Here is a 20,788-nt window from a genome sequence, read left to right as displayed (position 1 = left end):
TGACTAAACACAGCTGATCCCTGCAGGAGTCATTCCCCGTCACTTGCTGACAACCCGGCAAAGATGCTCCGTTATGAGAATCAGGGATTTCAGCTTCCTGTTGATTCACTGGCAGCTTTTATCAGCACAAAACTATCCTCGCAGAGCTGTCACCAGACAGGGCTTCCTCAGGTGCCCTCGGGGTCTGCTGAGCTCTGGAGGCAGCAGCCTGTCCCTGGGCAATCCCGTTTCTGCTGGCAGGATGGCACCAGCTCTGCTCCTGGCTGTTTCTGACGAGCTGCTGGAGGTGAAGCCAGACTGCCCTGCTCCTCTGAGCTCGTCTTCGTCGGTCCACGAGGTCAGGAGTTTATTGGAGTCACCGAGGACAGGGGAGGAAAGGATGTATGAGGTCATCTGTGAGAACACCATTCTGTGATTTAAAGCTCCTTAAGCCATCCATCTCTCTTGGTCAGAATGGCATCTGGGAGCTGCCTGGCTGGGGACTGAGGGGGGCTTTGGGGGGACCAGGCATGCACGGAGCAGGCCAATGAGGTTGGAGCCCGGCCACAGGGCAGTGGCAGAGTGGGGGGCACAAAAAGAGATTCTTAAGGATTTCACGATTTCCTCAGGAATCCCACGTGCAGGAAAGGGCCAAACTTCTGCCTGGAATTGATGCTGACCTGCTTTGTTGTGAAGAAATAAAAGGCATCTGTGGAGAAAGGGAATGAAACCTGGCAGCTGGAAGTGAGGTTTGCTGTCCCCCAGGAGACTGAAGCAGTGGGGCTCTGGAGCTGATGAGCCCACGGAGCCCTGATGCTACCACCATCCATACCTTGGCAATCCATACCAAGAGTGTCCATTTAAAAGAGCTGCTTGAATGGCTCCTTGATTAATTCAAGTGCAAATCTGACCCACAGACAACAGAAATGGCCCAAAGTGATGAATATTTCTGATGCTGTGGGTTGGTGAGGTGGCAGCCAGCACACCCTGAGGTGCCAGCAGGGACCACCCCAGCAGCACCTCGCGGGACGGGGCTTTCACCCCTCTGAGAGCAACGTTTGTGTGCTGAAGAAAGAGACGCTGGTGCTGTGGTTAAAGGGATTACTGCAAACTCTGCCGTGTTTTCTAGGGAGAGAATCTGTGGTATTACATTCTTGGCTAATTTTCAATTTTTCTCTTTTGTAAAAACATAAAGGGATAAATGAAGTTGAAAATACGGCTCTGCAGCTGCTTTCAGTTAAGTGTTTTCCCCCCTTCCGTGAGCATAGTAGTAAAGCTACAGATTTGGTTGAAGTATTTCTGAAGAAATTTTCATCTCCTGGATCCCCAGTTGGAGCAGAGCAATCAAAGGGAACTGACAAGAAAATAAATGGAAGAAACGAATCAAAAAGGCAGACAAAGGCCACTTAAATCCAGGCAGCTCCTTTTCTATTAAATATTGACTAAGAAAACCTAAATTTCTGTATGTGCTGATTTTGCCTGTGGTTGATTTAAAGAGATATAGGATTGAAGTAGGAAGGAAAGAAAATACTGCATCCACTCTAAGAAATCTTTTGCGGACACACACACACACACACACACACACAATGTTTTTTCACTGGTTGTGATCAAATGAGTCATCCCGTTTGTAGTCAAAAATAGCTTCAGTAATGTAGATTAAAAAATAAACCAGCAATACGTGTGGTTTTGAACACAGCTGTTACGGTAGGGCTTTCCTAATTTGGCTATATTCATGCAGGATCTTTCTTCCAAAGTTTACGCAATGGTTTCATCATCATGAGATTATTTGTAGTGAGTAAAGCCCTTGAAATCATGAATCAGTTGGGGGCTTGGAACTCTGTGGGCCTGTCTATAAAGTGAGAAATGACATGCAATGTTCATGAAGACAATTAATTACCTTTTGCCCTTTTATTTTGAATCAAGGACTTCCTTTACTTCTGCCTTTGCCGTGCTGCCCAGGGGAAGCTGCTGCAGCACAGCTGGACCTGTTGGACTTGGCTGCCTGGCACAGCCAGCTCCTGTGCTGGGGCACATGGGTGCCACTGGGGCTGGCCAGCCTGTGCTGCCCAAACCCAGCTGGAGGCTGCTCGGGGACTGTGGCACCATGGCCAGGCTCCAGTGGGAGCATCCAGCTCCGAGATGGGCAAAGCTCTGTGGCTGGCATTGGCCTCGCCTGGTGCTGAGGGCAGGGGATGTCACTTGGGGCTGCCATGTCCCACCTCCATCACTGGGCTGGCATCCTCTGTCCTGCTGGCCCCACTGCCCAGGAGTGACATTGTCCCACCTGGTAGGAAGGCAAATCTAGGAAGGGAGGAGTTGAATCTGGAGGAGGCCAAACCTCTTGAGAAAGATGTGGCTGTACACAAAGAAAATAAGAGATGTCCCAGAAGGGATGTTTCAGGGTGAGGGGCTGCTTAGCTGACATCTGTGGCTGTTAAAGGTCAGCAGATGCATCTGGAGGGCACAGGCCAGTCACACGGCTGGGAAGGTTGTGGAAATGAGGAAGGTGGTGGAGATGGTGAGAGTGATGGGGATGCTGAAGTTGGTGTAGGAGAATGAAGGTGGTGGAGATGCTGGAGGCAGAGGGGATGGTGAGGGTGGTAGGGCAAAGATGAGCTATTACAGAAACAACCAAGGGACCCAGTTGTGGTGCTGGAGCCACAATGCAGCTCTGCTGGAGCAGGAGGGGTTTGTTCTGGGGCTGTAAATCCTTTAGCCTACAAATGACAGAGACCTGCTGACCCAGTGCCCCGGTCCCTTATTGGGCATGGAAAGTACATGTAAATGAAGCCATGGTCAAGTGTCTGTGACACCTCTGTGTGTGTCTGTGTCAGGCTCTTGGAGCTGTCTTTGAAGACTGAAAAGTTATGGCATAAAAAACTTTACTACCAGGGAGAAATCTTAGAAATGCAAGAATGCAAAAGAAACAAAAGTAATTTTGCAGATCATTGTAGTTAAAAAATAGAACCATTAGCAAAGCAGGACTAACCTTATCTTGATGCTCCTCTTTAGAATCTGGCATGTAGTTTTATGGATTAAACTGTTTTTCAATTTGACACTAAGAGCCCTCTTTTAACTTTCCAAAAGGCACATCTGAAAACAGCTCAGGAATCTCAAAGAGAAAAAGAGTTGAAAACAAAGATTCCTCCTCTGCAAAATATCTTCTTAATTGAAACTTGGCCACAAAGGTCTCTCTCCCAGCTCCAAACCCTGTTTTGGAAGAAATTACGAGTGGCCTTTTGCAGATGGAGCAGTCCTGCCTGCCCACCCACGGCCCCGGATGGACAAGGATGGAGGACTTCTCTCCACAGCCTTTATGAGGACAACACAGATACCCATGTTCAGGTTGTGACTGTTTTCCCACTTTCTGATGATTTTGTTGCCACTTGCAGTGTGTAACAAAGGTGCCTCACTTGGGGAGTGTCTGTGTGATGCCAGGGGCCATTGGAACAATCTGCTGCTGCATGGGAATGGGTTCAGGAACTCCTTTTAAAAGGCTGCCAGATCACCCCCATTATTCACTGCAGAAGGACCCATTGTGGTTTGATAGGAGGTGTCCTGTTTCCTTAAATTAATGATGCACCGCAGGGCTGCACCATATATTTAAATTGCCATTTACTATAGTAATAAATATTAATCATCCCCTAAAAGAAGAAATGGGCCATTGTCAGAAGGAAGTAAAGGAACATTTTATGTTACCCCAGGCTGCCTTGTTTCTGCAGGGACACAAGAAAAATTGTGTTTATCATCTGGTATTTCAACAGCAAAAAACACTGTAGGGCCTCTCTAAATCCATCCAGTTTAACTGGCTGCTCGCAAGTTCAAAAACAACTATGGATTTTAAAGAAAGTATTTATTTCCCTATAGTTTAGCTAGAACTTATCAAATGTTCTTGCAAGCCGAAGCAGCACGTGGGAATGAAAGGCCCTGCTGTGCCACGGGGCTGTGCTCAGCAGCGACCCAGGGGAGACTTCCCAGTATTTGCTCAAACGGTGGCCAGGGCACCAAAGGATTCCACCCTGAGATAAGCTCATGCGCCCAAAATGTGAGCCCAAACTCTGCCCCTGCCTGCATCCTCCGGCAGCTGGAGGGCCTTTCCAAACCTGGCTCCAGCAGGAGCAGCTTAGGTTAGCAACTCTTCTTACCGTGAACAGTGAATTCCCTTTCTTTTCCCATTCATTGCAGAGCAGATCATTCATGCTCTGGGAGCACAGCATGGGGTTTATGGCTGTGATTTAGTCTAGATGTGAGTTACCAGTGCCTGCCTCAAACACGTTGCCCAAGTGTGGCATGTAACCCCTCTGACATGACATGGGCGTGCCCCGCATTGATCTCCATCCCTCTGTTGGTTTTGTGTTAATCTGTTTATTTGTGTTAATCTTGTTTATTACCTCGTTGTTACTCTCTAGAAGCTGCCAGTTTGTTCATCTCCCCGAGGCTCCCACTCAGATGCTGTCACTAATTTGATTTAAGGGGCTGTAACTCTGGTCCTGTCTCAGGGAAATTGGCCATCCTTTGGCTCGTGCTGCCTTGAGGAGCTCTGCTCTGGATCCGCACTGGGATGGAGGGGTTGTGACCCCTCTCTGTCCGGTGGGTCTGGATGCAGAGAAGCACAACTGAAAATGAAACTTCCCAACAAGAGAAAAATGAGAGTGCTGGAGTTGGTACTGGATTTGACTCAGACTGTTCTGCCGGATGTGAGGCAACCGCCAACATCCAACCTGCAGCTGGCACGGGGCAGGGAGCTGGGAGTCCTCGCAGCAAATGGGAATCCCCACAGCACATCTGCCATGGATGAGAGCATCAGGGGTGCGTGATGTTGATACTGAGGATGAGGAAGTCTAAAGGTGCTTTTATGGCTCATGTGATGATCTGGGTTATATATGGAGAAGGTGCTGTTGGATATTAAACTTACTTATGAAGTACTGGGAAAAATTGGGGAGGGAGGTAGGGAGAGAAGGGGAAGGGGAAGGGGAAGGGGAAGGGGAAGGGGAAGGGGAAGGGGAAGGGGAAGGGGAAGGGGAAGGGGAAGGGGAAGGGGAAGGGGAAGGGGAAGGGGAAGGGGAAGGGGAAGGAAAGGAAAGGAAAGGAAAGGAAAGGAAAGGAAAGGAAAGGAAAGGAAAGGAAAGGAAAGGAAAGGAAAGGAAAGGAAAGGAAAGGAAAGGAAAGGAAAGGAAAGGAAAGGAAAGGAAAGGAAAGGAAAGGAAAGGAAAGGAAAGGAAAGGAAAGGAAAGGAAAGGAAAGGAAAGGAAAGGAAAGGAAAGGAAAGGAAAGGAAAGGAAAGGAAAGGAAAGGAAAGGAAAGGAAAGGAAAGGAAAGGAAAGGAAAGGAAAGGAAAGGAAAGGAAAGGAAAGGAAAGGAAAGGAAAAAAGAAGGAAGGAAGGCTGGCACTAGTTGGCTGTGCCCGCGGTGTGTGTGTCCATCCATCACAGCCTGACATACACACACATTCACAACATGGCTTTGGAATGTAGGTCTTGGCCACAGATGAAGCAGATTTATGGCTCTGAGCTCCACAGCAGCATGTGGAGGTAAATCTGGGCAAAGGAATTTCTCGTACCTGTCATTGTAAAGATTTCACACAGCACAGCAGAATTATTTGCCTCTGTAATCACATCAACAAGAGAGGAAACAGTGTTACCAGTGTTACGTAAGGGCCCTGGAGGGTTTGCATCTGAGAACGAGATAATGCAGATCCAGGTCCCTGTCACTGGACGTGGGCACAGCACACACAGATTCAGTTGCCTCCTTCCCCAGCGGGCAACAAGAGCTCATTAGCCCAGGAGACACAGCTGGGAGCAAGGGATGAGGGAATGCCCGAAGGAAAGGTGTTCCACAGTGCCAGACACAGGGAAGTGGAGTTTGCCATTTCTAGGCAGGAACATTTATTTTTTAGAGGTGATAAAGTAGTGAAATAAGTAACTTTGCTAACCTTAGCACTACAGCCTGACCATTATTCTAATTCCTTTAGAGAATGAATCTTCTGCCTTTCAATGAATTCTGGTCTTTGGTGTTGAATTAGGGAACAAGTAAGTGGTGATCAAATTAAGGATAGTCCTATGTCACTAAATAGAATAAAGTGGGACCAGGGGACCCACTGAAGCAGCCCACACATGCTCTGTAAGGAATATTCTTCCCTGCCAGGGAAGTAACAACATAGTTCTGTAAACAGCGGGGAAGAAAAGTTGGGAATGTCACAGCTGAAGGGATTCTTGGACAGGAATTGGTGCTGTAGTGCACATGAAAGGGGGAGAGAGAAACCCAAGTGTGCAGTCCCAATCTGAAGGTACAAACTCTGGCTCCCTGGGTCAGTCCTGCTCGTAACAGGGGTCTCCGGGTACAGAGGGACCTTGGGGCTTTGGGCAAATCAGCTGAAAAATTCCTGCTGGGAGAAGGGCTGAGGAGCTGCAGAGATGGCACAGCCACTCACACAGGGCAGGCCTGGTGTGCCTGGGGGATCGCATCCTCAGAGGTCTGGAGCGAAGGGGGGATGCCAGTACCAGTGAAAGTCTGGGGACATCGGGGCTGGGGACAGGGGGCCTTTCCCACAGAGGGAAGGCAGAGCTTTACCCGAGCCCTCGAGGGCTGGGGAACGGGTCACTGACCTCCCTCATATTTGTAATTGCTGCATTATGAGGAGTAAAGGGCTGTGCAGCCTGAGGGACAAAAAAAAGGCAAGCAAACAAACTTGAGTGTAAGTTAGAGCTACCTAGGGATTTCTCTAACTCATTTCTGGCCCCAGTTAGGGTTTTATGTGTCTCTTTCCTCCAAGCAGTCAATAAAAACAGCCCTTGCTATGGAAACTGCCTCCTTCATCATTCAGAGAGACCCAGCACCCCTTGGAAGGATGCTCGTGCCAGTTAGCACCGAAACTTGTACACACAAAGCACTTCAGAGGAGCTGCTCGGTCACAGAGCATTTGCCATTAACATCTTTATTTTTAACCACTCAGAATGGGTGTGAGAGCCGATCCCAGCTCCTGATGGGATAATGGATATCCTGCAGGGATGATGCGTGGTGGGAGGGGAGGTCCCATCCCAGCCTCGGTGCACACCCAGAGCTCGTCCATGAGTGCTCCTGTCGGAAATCCCAGCCCAGCCCCATCCTGAATCCACAGACAAACCTGCCTTTTTTAATGTTCCCTGCAGCCTGTGCATACCATATTTGCAAAGCAGAGCTTGGAGTGCCTGCATAACTCATTGCTGTGGAAAGAGTCATCAGGATGATGTATTGAAACCCAGCCATCTCCATTATGGTATGCCATGTATGTTTTTAGAAGCTATTTTTAATATTAATAGTACTCTGTAATGCTGATAAAGTAGAAAGCATTTGTAATTTGTTGCACTCCCAACCTCTTTCTAAGCCCACATTAGTTCACTTTCCACTTGACTGAAGGACAATTTTTTAAAGATATGATGGTTTGGAATTTGTTAATAGTGTATTAAGGGAAAAAACCTTTGTTATTTAATGAGTACATCGCTCTGAAGTGTTCTATAAAGGCTGTTGTGCTTCCTTTCCACCACTGATTTACGTCTCGATATTTTATGGCAGCGTTCCCAGTGCTCACTGCCACAGGAACACTCCCCGTATCTCTCAGGCTTCTTCCTCTTGATCAAGGGTGGGATGAGGTTTGGTGACGTCGAACAGGGAGCTCTGGCTGCTCCATGTCCCAGAAAGAGTCTACACACATGGATGAATGTCAAGGTGAGGAGTTTAATCCTGCTGTGGGAGCTTCAGGAAAGAGCACTTTGCAGGACACTGAACTTTACCCACATGGCACAGACTGCTCTTAACCATGGGGTTCGAAAGCCTTGCACTTCCAAGAAAGTGAGATTCTGATGGTATCCTTTGGCTTTCTCCTTTGAACAGGCATCTCCCTCTCTCCAAGAATGGGACCTCCTGGCAATTTCCCTCTTTCCTGGTTGTGAAGCCAGGCCCTGCAGGAGCCCAGTGGAGCTCTGTGCCTGCTCCCGTCCCCCTGTGCTGTCCTTCAGGGCCCTGCTGTGTGCCTCATACTTCACCCAGCCCGCTCTCTGCCCCATCCCTGCAGGCTCTGGAACTCCTGAGCACTGAGAACTCACAGGTGCTCTTCTACCAGGGGTTACCAAGGAGCTGGAGCAGCAGGGACATTCCATAGAATCACTGGACACTAGAAATGTTTGTGTTGGAAGGGACCTTAAAGCCCATCTCCTTCCATCCTCTGCCATGGGCAGGGACACCTTCCACTGGAGCAGGTTGCTCAGAGCTCCCTCCAGCCTGGCTTGAACACTTCCAGGGATGGAAACAGCTTGGTGTGAGAATGATGCTCCCCGGAGGGAGCGGCTCCAGCTCTGTCCCTGCCTCAGGCCGGCTGCCTGAGCCCTGTGCTGTCCCCTCAGGCCGCTGCAGCATGGCCCGGGGGCTGAGGCTGCTCAGCTGCTGCCAGGTGAGGGTGAAGGTTGGGCTGATGGCAAAGTTCATCCCCAAGGATGTGGCACCTGTCAGCAGCGGCCACCAGGACCCAGTCAAACCCTGGCTGATCCCTGCTCTGCCAGAACCACACTGTGCAGGACAGCTTGGACAAAGACTAGGGCATAAACAGAGTCAATCAAAATTATTAATGGTGTTTTTCTAACCTTTTTAATGAGGAGACACTCACTTCCAACAGCACTGCCAGTGTTGGCATCCTTGAATTTTTTTCTTTCCAAAGAGGTTTAATTGAGCTAGGTATAAATAGCATATCAGTAAACAAGACCTTTTGGCTCTGTGAATCATGTCTAAAATATTTGAAGCCCTCCACAGCCTCTCTAATGGTGAAGAATGTGCTCATTAGGCTGGTCCAGATGCATTCTGCAACCCAGTGAGGACCTCACTCTGCAGCAGATAAATCACAGCAGCGTTAATGTTCCTGTTTGCAGCCACGGAACGCCCAAAGCTCTGGCACTCGCTCCAAGGACCTTGGCACGTGTGGCTCTCAGGCCTTCCCAGATTTTCAGAGTTTCACCCCAAAATAGGTTGGACACAAGAATTGCAGGACCCGAGTTTATTTCATTCCATTGACTTCACCCCCTGCCCCAGAGAATTCCAGAATGACTCTAAAAATCCCATAAACAATCCTGTACTGAAAACAAAATGGACACTGGAAAAAAAGAGCAACTTTTGTTCTGAGTTTACTTTCTTGGGAATTTCTCAGCTAAGCATTTACATGACAAACATCTCTAGTTAATCTTGCTTTGGTGATGTAAGTGAATGGTCCCATCGTCCCCAGAAATGCATTTTATTTTCCTTCAGTAATCTCCATGGCATTAATTACGTCTGGTTCAGGGTATGTGGAAGTGTTTGCTGCATCGGAAACTTTATTTTTAAAGTCACACTAGACCTAAAAACATGTATGCACATGGATTCACACCTACCCCCACCCAAATAACTGCCACAATTATAGAACGGATTGTAAAGCTGGAGCCCAGAAGCAGAGACCAAATGCCTCTGAGGTGAAGGGTGTAGAGAATTGTTTTGACCTGAATAATAAAACTGAAATGCCCAGCTCTAAAAATATCCAAGAATATACTTAGGTCCCAGATTCTTCAAATTGCCTTAAAATGCAAATATGGGGATGGGAACTTTTCTTATCTTGCCTGATGCCTCTTGGAAATAGAATTTGTTGCATTTATAGCTTGCTTTTATCTGAGTGTTTCAAAGGCCTCTGCTGATATTAATTAAAACTTGGATGTGGGGCTGTGTAAGGTTTAGAACTCTTGATCAAGGTAAGGAAAACAACTTCATAAAAAAAAAAAAAAAAGAAAAAAAGAAGCCTCCAAGGCTGACAGCAGGCAGGAGAGCAGAGCCAGGTCACCTGCCCAACCAGCTGTGGGTAATTCCTTCACCCACCATGGCAGCAGGATGCCCAGTCCCTCTCTGAAGGGAACAGGGGCTGTGGGAAGGCAAACCCAAGCACTGTGCTCGGTGTGGGCTCTGATGATGCTCCACAAGCTTCACTGGCTGCTGCTGCTTTTAGGTCCCCCGAGAGTAACACACAGAACAGCAACAGTAAATGCATTTTATAAAGCTTCCCTCTCTGTTTCAGGGCAATTGCATTATTACATCTCGTAGTTTATCACTTCTGCTGGGGATTTAATAGAATAAAACTGAACTCATGCATGTCATGGGCTGTGGCCCAGCTACCCTTCTGGGTCAGGCGTTTGGGGGGTGATTTTGCCGTGGGCATTTCCATCCTTGTGCCTCTCCCCATCGTGGGGAAGTAAATACAGTCTGACTGTGAGGGGTGGGGAAGGTCTGCAGGGTCAGGGCTGGACACTGAAGAACCCCAGCACAGCTCAGTGAGAGAGGAAATCTCAGGCCATAAATATTTCCATTATTTTCAAGCCATCTGTATCTGTTCTATCCCAACCCCACGAGCAGAGTCCTTGCTGTGTGCAGGAGATGCGCCCCGAGCTCTCACGGGTGTGAAATGTTCTGAGCTCAGCCCGGTGCTGCTCACCCCCGGCACATCCCGCTGCTCCCAGCCATCCCCCTTTCCTCCTGTCAGCAATTAGAGCCCATAAACATCTCAAGCATAAGGAATGGATTTATTATGGTTATCTTAGTGCTAAGTAAACTCAGAGATAAGAAACACGAAGATGGTCCATAATCTTAAACTGCTTATTAAATTATTATCTTTTAAGTATTTTACAGGCTGAGGAGAACAGCAGCAGCTTCTGAAATTGAATCCCTCGAAGAACAGCCTGGTCTAGTGGAAGGTGTCCCTGTCCATGGCAGGGGGCTGGAACTGGATGGTCTTTAAAGTCCCTTCCAACCCAAATCATTCCAGGATGAAAGAATGATTTAATGGTTGGACTCAATGGTCTTAGAGGTCTTTTCCAACCCAAATGATTCTGTGATTCAGTGAAAGAAAGCCAAGCACAGGCTGCACTCAGAACCACATGAAAAGGTCACACGGGAGCTAAGGCTTGTTTGTTCATAAATCCCAGGTTATATTTGCAGCCAGGAATACCCAGGCTCAGATTGTCCTTCAGGAAAAGCAGAAAGATTAAAAAAACCCTTCTTGACCATGTCACATTCCCCTGGTGTTTAATTGCTGGTGACAATGTCCCTAATGTGCCCAAGCCCAGCCCCCAGGCTGCAGTGTGATGCTGAGCTCTGCAGGAGGGCTGGTGGCCCTCAGTTGATGTACAGAAAGGTGAATTCTTATGGATTACAGCATTTCAGAGGGCGTGGAACAGGGCAGGTATTATTTTGTTACTGTGGTGGTCTTTGAGTGCCTTTAATTGGACAGGATTAAATGACAGCATCAAGTGCCACTTCAAAAACACATAAAGAACGTTCTTTAGTTCTCTTGCCCATTTCCAGGCACTGCACTCCCACATGCTGGGAAAGCTCACATATTCCAATGAATCACATGCCTTTTCTTGTCTAATCACCAGATCCCTGACCTGGCACAGCAGTAACAATTCACTTAAACTATTTGTAATCGTGGAGCAGTGTCTGTAAATCAGCCTCTCTCTGCTGACTCTGCTGCAGCTGCACGGATTTACTCCAGGTCTGGATCTGCTATGTTCATTTTTTAAAGTGAACCTTTTTCTTTATTGATGTGACATCTGTGAAGGTCACAGATATGTCTGTGTGATGCCATATGAAAGGAGACAGTACAAGGAGATATTGTTCAGCAAAATCCCAGACAGTTCATTCCAGTTGATGCAGAGAAATTGCCAGAGCTGCTACACACTGCTATGTTCCATCATTGGGAGGCATCAGCTGTAAATCTCTGAGTCCAGCCACGGTGTAGTGTTCATTCATCCCCGGATAATTCTGCTGAAATGGTCAGAAAAATGCAGGTTTGGTCCAAACTGTGGTCCTGCCTTCCGTGGTTTGGTCACGGGGCTGTTGAGAGCCTCTCACTGGGTTTGTTTTCCTATTTCAGCAGTACTGAGGTTCTATAAATCCGGAGAAAACAGAGATGGGGCTAATGCTCAGAATATGGAAATGGCATCTTGCTGACACCCATGAAGGTGCTCGTGGTCTGGAGAGCTCTGGGTGAAGCGGGGTCCCCCCGACCTCCCTGCTGCGGGGGATGCGGCACGGCAACTCCGGATGGTGATGCGCTGCAGTCGGGCTACGAGCACAGCCAGCCTCGTGGCCAGCCCTGCAGTGCCGCCAGCCCCGCAGCCCCGACCCAGAGCAGCGCCGAGGGGCAGCTCCTGGCAGCGGCAGCGTCCGGGCAGGCCCACAAGGGAAATGCCGGGAGCAGCCCCCCGGGAGAGGCGCTTCCTGCCGGGGCACGGGCTCACCGGGGCACTGGGGCTGGAAAGGCCCTCCCAGCCCATCGAGTCCCAGCTGTGCCCGATGCCCACCCTGTCCCCAGAGCACTGAGTGCCACCTCCAGCCCTTGGGCACTTCCAGGGATGGGCACTCCAAACCTCCTTGGGCAGCCCCTGCCAAGGCCTGAGCACCCTTTCCATGGGGAAATTCCTGCTGATGCCCACCCTGAGCCTCCCCTGGCCCAGCCTGAGGCCGTTCCCTCTCCTCCTGTCCCTGTTCCCTGGGAGTCCCAGGGACCCTCACCCGATTGCTCCAGGCTGGACATTGGGGCTTGGAGCAGCCTGGGGCAGTGGGAGGTGTCCCTGCCCATGGCAGGGGTGGCACGGGGTGGGCTTTAACCATCCCCTGGTTCTGTGATCACTGAAAATGCCAGGTGAGGAAATGAAAGCAGTTTATTCCTGCAGCAGAGCTCAGCTCCTGCTGCAGACAGCCCAGCAATACCTTGACCACCACTACAGCAAACCTACAAGAAATTTATTCACTACATCCTGACTCATTTTCTTGTCACAATTTGCCAGTATTCACTATTGAGTTCATCACAAAGTAATTTTGGCAGACAATTCTTGATCTGAAGTTCATTTGTAGTTCATCTTCAGAATTAATTTCTTTTTGTTGGACACATTAATGGCATATTACTGGTAATGCTTCTAATGAGGCTTCCAGCATGAGCACTCACATCTGCAATCTGAAATAGGGTTTATGAAAATATTCCCCACTAGGTTAAAATTGATTTACAAAAAAATGTCCAAGTAAATTGCTAAATATCCATGAGAACTGGGTATAAAATACCCGAGCAAATGTGAAAACAACCAAAGATTTTGGGGATCCACTTCTGGCTCTTTGTGTGGGTTTCCCTTTCTACCTCTGTGACTCTGTGGTGCCATGGCTGTGTCCAGCACGAGGCACCTTTGGCTCCAGCTCTGGCCACTGGCAGTTCCTGCTCAGCCTGCAGAGATCCCTTTGGACAAATCCATTTTTCGGATGCAGCTGGTGAAGGCTCCTCCTCCCTCTGTTTCCCAAGAACATTCTAGGCTACACATTATCTCTTAGCAGACTCACTTTTAAACCCTTTTAAACTTTATCTCCAATTTCTCATTAAAACTTGCCTGCATTGATGTTTTAAGCAGTTCTGTCGGAGACGGTGCCCTCTCTGTGTTAAACACAGAGTGAGTTAATGAGCAGCTCTGCTTCTGTATTGAACCTTCTTCATTTTTTTTGGTTCAAAAGCAGAATCGATAATCCCTGATCAAGAACATGGAGATGTCAGACAAAAACACTTCTCCCCCCTCTGTTGAGAACAGATGTGTTCAGTGCTTCTGTGGGGACGCCAGGAACAGAGTCAGGATTATTTTTGTCAGGGCCTTGGCCAGATTTCTCCAAACTCTGTGTCCATCAGCAAAGAAAAGACCTTATTTAATGGATATAATCTGTACCAGTGCCTCTGTGGGTGAAATCCCTTCCCCTGCAGACAAAGGCAGAGCTCTCACAGAGTCAGCAGGTGTGATGTGAGGGGGGTCCTTGGTGGCATCTCCGCGCCCTGGAAGGCAGCTCTGTCCCAGCAGGAACATTCAGTGGTGGATTTGGCTCCTGCAGGGGCTCTGGGGCTCGGGGCTCACCCCAGTCCCAGCAGAGCTGGACAATGCTGCCCCGCTGCAGAGCAGAGCCCAGCCCCGGCCGTGGCAGTGGGGCCAAGCAGGACCCTCGCTGCCATTCCGGGCTCCTCTGCCCCGGCAGCCCGCTGTCACCCCCAGCCACTCCCCAGCCCCTGCAGCCAGCAAGAAACCCCACTGGCTCATCAGGATTTTGTGCTGCAACACCAGAGCCCTGTCCCTGCAGAAGCCTGCCTGGAAATGGGATGCTCCCTTCCCTGGCCAGCAGGGAATTTGCTCCAGCAAAAATAAAATCAGGTGAGTGCGTTTCTCTCTAATCCTCACTTATTCTTTGAAACAGCCAGGGCTCAAAGGGATTTGCAGCAAGTTTCTGAGGATGAAATAACAGGTGATTAACATTCATGCCAGGGCTGCTCATCGTGCATCCTTAATTTCAGGTACACTGAACAATGGCCAGATGAAAGGGAGGTGTTGGGATCACAGGTGAGCAGGAAGCGTGGCTGGAGGGCCTGGAAACGCTTCCAGCCAGTTCTGTGTGAGGCAGAAGAGCTTCCAGGAGCTCTGCCGGCATCTGTGGGGCATGAATTACAATGGAAATAACCCCAGGTCAAGGAGAAGTGGCAGCTCTGTGGGGAGGTTAAGGCTTGGCGCTGCCCTGTCATGCCAGAGGTGTCAGAACAAATTCCATTTGCCGGAGGAGAACTGGTGTGAGCTCGTATTGCCCTGATTTTTGAAAGAATCAAAGAATATGGAGAATGGAAAGCTGCCCAGGCTCGTAGCAGAGCAGCTTGGGAATGCAAGGACGGGTGACAGCCCTGGCAGGTGCCAGAGGCAGCCCCGGTGCCCCACGGGCAGGGACAGCCCCAGCCTGGGGCTGGTGCCTTACACCTCCCTTTCCTCCTTGGGAAAGCACTTTGGGGGGCACGCTGGTGCCCCAGCAAGAGCACACTTGCCAGGCAGCCAGAGCGTTCCCTCAGTGACCCTGGGCAGCTGTGTCCCACATCATGGCTCATCCTCCAAAGAGCTTTTATTAATGATTTAAACTTGGCCTTATCCTACTGTATCTCCTTTGTTAAAACGAGTGATGACAGATCAACTGGAATGTTGATTGAGGAAGTATGGGAAGGTTTGTCTTTGAAAAGGGAAGCTCTGACCATCCAACAGCAGAATAGGGAGCCCTTGCCATAGACAGTAATGAGAACCCAGAAATCAGCTCAATCTGTCAGCTGGCAATGTCAGCACCTGACCATACATAATTAATTTCACAGGTTTATATCATTATTTTGCACATTTTGTAGCATAAGCCTTTTCTATAATTAGGTATAAAGACGGTTTGCTGCAAAGGAAGCAACAAAATAAATCAAGGGTCTTGATAAAAGTCAGCTACTCACGGTTATCCAATTACAAGCTCCTTTTAAATTAAAAAAAAAAAAAAGAACAAGAATGAACCCCAAAGAATCTGTTTGTGTTATGGAGAACAAAAGTGTAACTGTTTTATTTAACAGACTGCATTTTAACAGGGATGCAGAGAAATCTCTGTAGTTTTTAAAAATGAGTTGTCTCTGGAATTAAAAGTTAATTTTGTATTTTTTAGTGAAAAATAAATTATTTGGAAGGAAAAGCTTCTTAGTGCAGTGGCCCATCCAAAGTACACCTGAAACTTGCCCATCAGGAGGGAAATCTGCTTCTCCATCAGTTCACTCTGATGTGATGGGAAAAGCTGCCCAGGTGGAGATCCTGCAGCCTCCCAGGCGATTCCTCCCCTCTCCAGCTCCCGGTGATGTAACTCGCAGTGACAGGCAGGAGCAGAGATGGAGCACGAGGCGTCTGCTGGGAAATGTAAAAGGAAGTTGCTCTTCCGCCACTTAACATCTGTAAATATTAAATGGGCTTTACAAATATTTTCCTAGTTGCTGAAAAATTTAGAGCTTGAAACATTTAAGGGAAGGAAGGAAAAAAGGGTGGGATGAAGGGAGGATGATACTGACACTGGAAACTTTTTTCTGTGTTTCTTTGAAAAGCAAGCACATTTACTTCAGGGTTTTTATTTGCCACATGGGAAGGTAATGCGGCATCAGCTGTTCTGGGATTTGTGGCTTTTTTGCCCTTTCACTTCAAATTAATAATATGGCTGTTTACATCTTTGTGTCACTTTATTTTTATTTATTAATTTGTGTATTCTTGACATGGGATTTTGCAGGTCAGGAAGAGAAGTGGCCAATGATACCCTCGGTGAACAGAACTGCCCTCCCTGCACAGCAAAGGAAGAGCTTGTGTCACTGTCCAGCATGTCCTGTCACTCCATGTCCTTGGCAAAGTCCCTCAACAGCTCTCAAAGGCTCCTGGTTGAAGAGGCCACGGCCCCTGGTCCGTCCCACTCCCTTCACAGGGATATGATGTTCTCACCTAAATCAGCACTGGAAGTTTTCCTGGTGTAAATCCCTGTTCCTCCAGGGCACATGAATCCCCCTCTGATGTTGCAGCCTGGAACATCCCATTTCCTTAGAGAAGTGTACAAGTGTAAAAGCAGGGATAGAGCCAGGCAGTGCTGTCCCTGAAGCTCCTAAAAACGCAGGAGCAGGAGGAAGGCAGGAGCAAAGGTGGGACGGATTGTTCGGATTCATGACTACAGACACCACAGAGGTGATAAAGAGCCAGACAGACTCATGTGAGAATGGTACCTGTGTTTGGAACACCTGAACAGCGTCAATCTGATCTTTTATTAAAACTCTCTACTGAATGTATCCATTATTAATTAACTCTGGACAAGAGCCATGTCTCTCCCTGAGCGGGTTCTGAGTGCTGTGAGACTCGTGATGGGGCGAGGAGGGAGGTGAGAACTCGGTTGCTGCCTGTTCGTGCTTGGCTCCAGGCTCTGTCCTCACACCACAGCCAGGCCTGCATTTGGGAATTGCTGTCACAGAGCAAGGGGTCCGTATGGATGCTCTCTGCCTGCTCCAGGCTCTGGAATGCCCCTAAGCCAAGGCCCCAGCATGCTGGAACAAGGATTTTGGCTCTTTTATTCATTATTGCTCTCTTCGTCAGACTGCAGCCCCTCACAGGCAGGACTTGTTTATGTTCCATTTTGTATTTATTTATTCTCATGTTCAATGCTAATAACGGGGAGCTTGAGGACAGACTATTGGTTCCTATTCCCTACTCACTCAATGTCTCCTCTTAGGCGTTATCTAAATTAATTCTTTATTCTTTATCCAGCCATGATCACGGATGTTTCATGGAGGAAACCCTGGAGCAGTGACCTGAGTCCTTTCTAAATCAATGAGAAAACTCCCAGAGAATGAAACCTAATCTCTACATAGACTCCCTCCTTAGTCTTAACCACAATTAGGGGTTGATTTACAGCCTGAAGGCTGAGGTGTTTCACCTCCTTGTGTGGCTGCTCAGAACACGTCCTAGCTCCTTGCACAGGAACGTTTGACAGATGCAAATTCAGGATTTTAAAAATTGAAATATCTTAAAATCTTTGTACAGTCAGGGTGGGGTTTTTTTTCATACTTGCCACTTACGTCCTCTTATAATACACAAACATTTCTAGCACACAGATACTCAGAATTTTTAACTAAATTGCATGAGTGTAAATATTTTTGTTACTCCACTGGAACATGAGGGCTTGCCACAGATCTTTAGCACTGAAGCACAGTTTTGCAGGCAGCTCCTGGGAAGGGTGTGCAAGAAAGTCTTGTCTCTAAATCTACATTTGAGATGGGAATTTCCCTTTTATTTTGTGTAGCAGAAGAAACTGAGGGTATCAATCAAGGAAACTGAGGAAATCAATCACCTACTGCTCAGACCCACCTCCAGAGAAGTCTGGAGTCCCACTGAAAAGAAACTGAAAATTAAACTAATCCACAAAATCGAGAAGATGCTCCAGTTCAATGCATGAACTGGGCTTTTTCCTTTTACCTGAAAGGTCTTTGGCAGGACCGAAGTGCAGCCCCAGGTCAGTTACCACTGTTCTTCCAGCAGCTTGGTCCTGAACGGGTTCCTGTAGGACAGGTGTGGAGCAGGGCGGCTCCTGTGCACACCCTGACTTGAGGCAGATGCTGATGTGTTTGGGCAAAGACACACAGGACACCTCTAGCAGGATCATAAAGTGAAGCACAACATCCTCTGGACTAGACTCCTGTTTTCATTCTTAGGTCAAGCTTCTCTGTGTGATTTCTACAGAAAAGAATTAATACTAAATGGGAGAAAACCTTCCCTGAAGTGTTTTTGTTGTCGTGTGACCCAGCATTGCAGAAAAAAGTGCTGTTTGATGGAGGCCTGTTTGATGAGGAGGTTTCACAGCAGCAACGACGTTGTGTGGGGTGGGACAGACACACGGAGCTGCCACTCTGTGCCGTGGGACAAGGTCTGCGCTCTTCCCTCGGGAACATCCCCGGGAGAGCACCGGCAGCGGCTGTGAGGAGTCAGTGTCTGCTGGGATTTACAACTCCAAGCGATGCTGGTGGCTCGTCCCGTTCTGGAGCCTGGAAATACAGAAGGAAATGTTGTTTTCTAGAGGAGCAGCTCAGGCCTGCAGGCTGGGATCGTGTGCCTGTCAGCACGGAGCTGATGCTGTGTTTGAAGGAGGGAGGCACCGCGCTGAGCTGCGACGCCTGTACATGTCTGTGTAACCTCGTGAGCCATTTCTTTCTCTTTCCCGCAGTTGCTGGGCCGTATTTTCCCAATATTCCCCGTGCTACCATCGTGCTTCCTTTGCAATAGTGTGTTTATTTTTCCCATATGCTAAGACTGAGGGAGTACCGCACAACCCAAATCCCTGCAACGCCTCCCTTTCCTCCTTGCCTGCAAGGAAGGGTGGGAATTCCCTGTGTCCCGAGCTGGCCGGGGGCTCCCCGGGTCCCTTCCCGTCGGGACATTAGCGGTGCGTGCCCGCAGCCCGGTGAGCGCGGCTCGCAGACCCCGCCGGGTGGCACTGTGGGAGAGCATTCGGGCCAGCAGCCGCGTCCGAGCGCCGCCACGGCCCGCAGAGACGGACAGGACACTTCGGGGACCTTCAGAGCCCGGAAAATAGGCTGGGTTTGTGGGAAGAGTATCGGTCTCTAACGCAGCCGAGGATGCTGTAAAGGATACTTTAGAAGATCTGCCTGTTGCTACAGCCCTGAAGAGTGCGTTTAGTGCTAATTGACATATGCTTTTAAACCCCGTGAAGCTGTAGAGCTAATGATGAAACCCAGAGTGAATACAGTATTTATGAATAAAACCTCATCACTCGGTGGAAAAGCCTGGGCCACCACTTTGGCTGGGAAGTCAGCACTGCAGGCAGTGATGGACAGGCTGAGTTACATAAACCTTCCCTGTCCACGGCCGTGGGGGAAGGGGCAAAGTGTGAGCAGGAGCTCAGAGATTGCCCTGAGCTGCTCTGGCTGACACATCAGAGGCCACCTTTTAGTCTGGTTATTGTTCTGTATTTCTCAGGACTGTAAGCAAACCCGCTTGTTTTTAAATGCAAATCCTCTTTTAAAAGCCGTAATGTTAACAGGAGACATCTGAAATTCCGAGCCACCGAGGCACGTTCACAGCAGCAGGATAATGAATGTCAGGGTTTGTACAGTATCTCTCACTCACAGCATCCCAGGGGGACTTTGCAGATAATGCCCTGCAGAAGCTTTTGGAGCTGAAACAAAATAACAGCTGGTCCAGGGCACTTTAAAAATGCCATTTTAATTCCAGATCTGCTCTCCCCTAAAGCCACTGGACTGATTTGCCTCCCAGAGTTGAACTAAGCCCTTTGTTTACTTTTGGTCCTTTGAAAAGAAAAGAGAAATGAATTACTACAGTTTTGTTCAGCACCTCTTCTGAAGACCAAGTTCAGACCTGCCCAGATATCTGCCTGGCACACAGGGAGTGTGGCTGGGCTTCCAGATGACACAGCCCAATCACAAATACTGTTCCAGGGTTCTGTGGGACATCTGGAAATTCCAGATAAGTGTTACAAGGCTTCCAAATCTTGACAAGGCCTCATCATCTGAGCAAACCTGAATAGATTTGGTAACCTGATGAGTGGCAGTAGAGGACAACCCCCAACCCTGTTCACCCTCTGCTCACAGAGCCCCAGAATCAGGAATGTTGATATAAATTGTTTTCTCCCCATGGGTGTGAGGTGCTCAAAAGTCAGGTATTTGACAACGCTTGGATGCTGCAAGCTGAGCCTCCCAGGTCAGGGGATGCAAACAGCTTTTCTGGATAACACAAAGGTAGAAGAACACAAAGTTGTGTCAATACTCTCTCAAGTCTTTGAGGGGAACTTGCCTAGTGCTCTGTGCTGTCAGTCACGACGTGAAAGGAGGTGGAGGATGAGAGGGAGAGAGTTGTCTAGGAAGGGATGGAGGGGGAAGAAAGGAAGCTTGATTGTGAGAAGCAGGACAGAATAGGAATCATGTAAGTGGAACAGGCAGAAAATGAAAATAATGAAGAAAAGGCTGGCAAAGTTTCTTAGAGCTGCAAAGTTTCTCTTCATGTCTACTTTTATTGCAGGTGATTCACAGAAGGCACAGTTAAGGTGGATGTAAATCCCCTCATCCTGCCTGAAGGATTCACAGCTATGAAAAAGAACGAACAAATCCAGCAGCACCTGGCTGCTCCAGCAGAGACTGCCCCATGGACACCAGAGTGACCCCTCTGCCTCCAAAGGCATTTTCCATCATGTGGATGGACAGCAGAGCCAGCTGGGGCTGACAGAGGATGCCTTTCAGTGACACCATCCCCATCATCTCCACAATTGTTCAGATTGCTGTTAGTACCTCAAGCAGTGATGTTCTATCCCTACAGACAGCAAACCGAATGAATTTGGCTTTTCTGGCTGTTTTCCCTCCCTGGCTTGTTTTTAATGTGCTTGAGGCCATTCACGGAATGTGCTG

Source organism: Coloeus monedula (assembly GCF_965178545.1).
Source record: "Coloeus monedula genome assembly, chromosome: 11".
Classification (NCBI taxonomy): Eukaryota; Metazoa; Chordata; class Aves; order Passeriformes; family Corvidae; genus Coloeus; species Coloeus monedula.
This window is presented reverse-complemented; position numbering follows the sequence as displayed.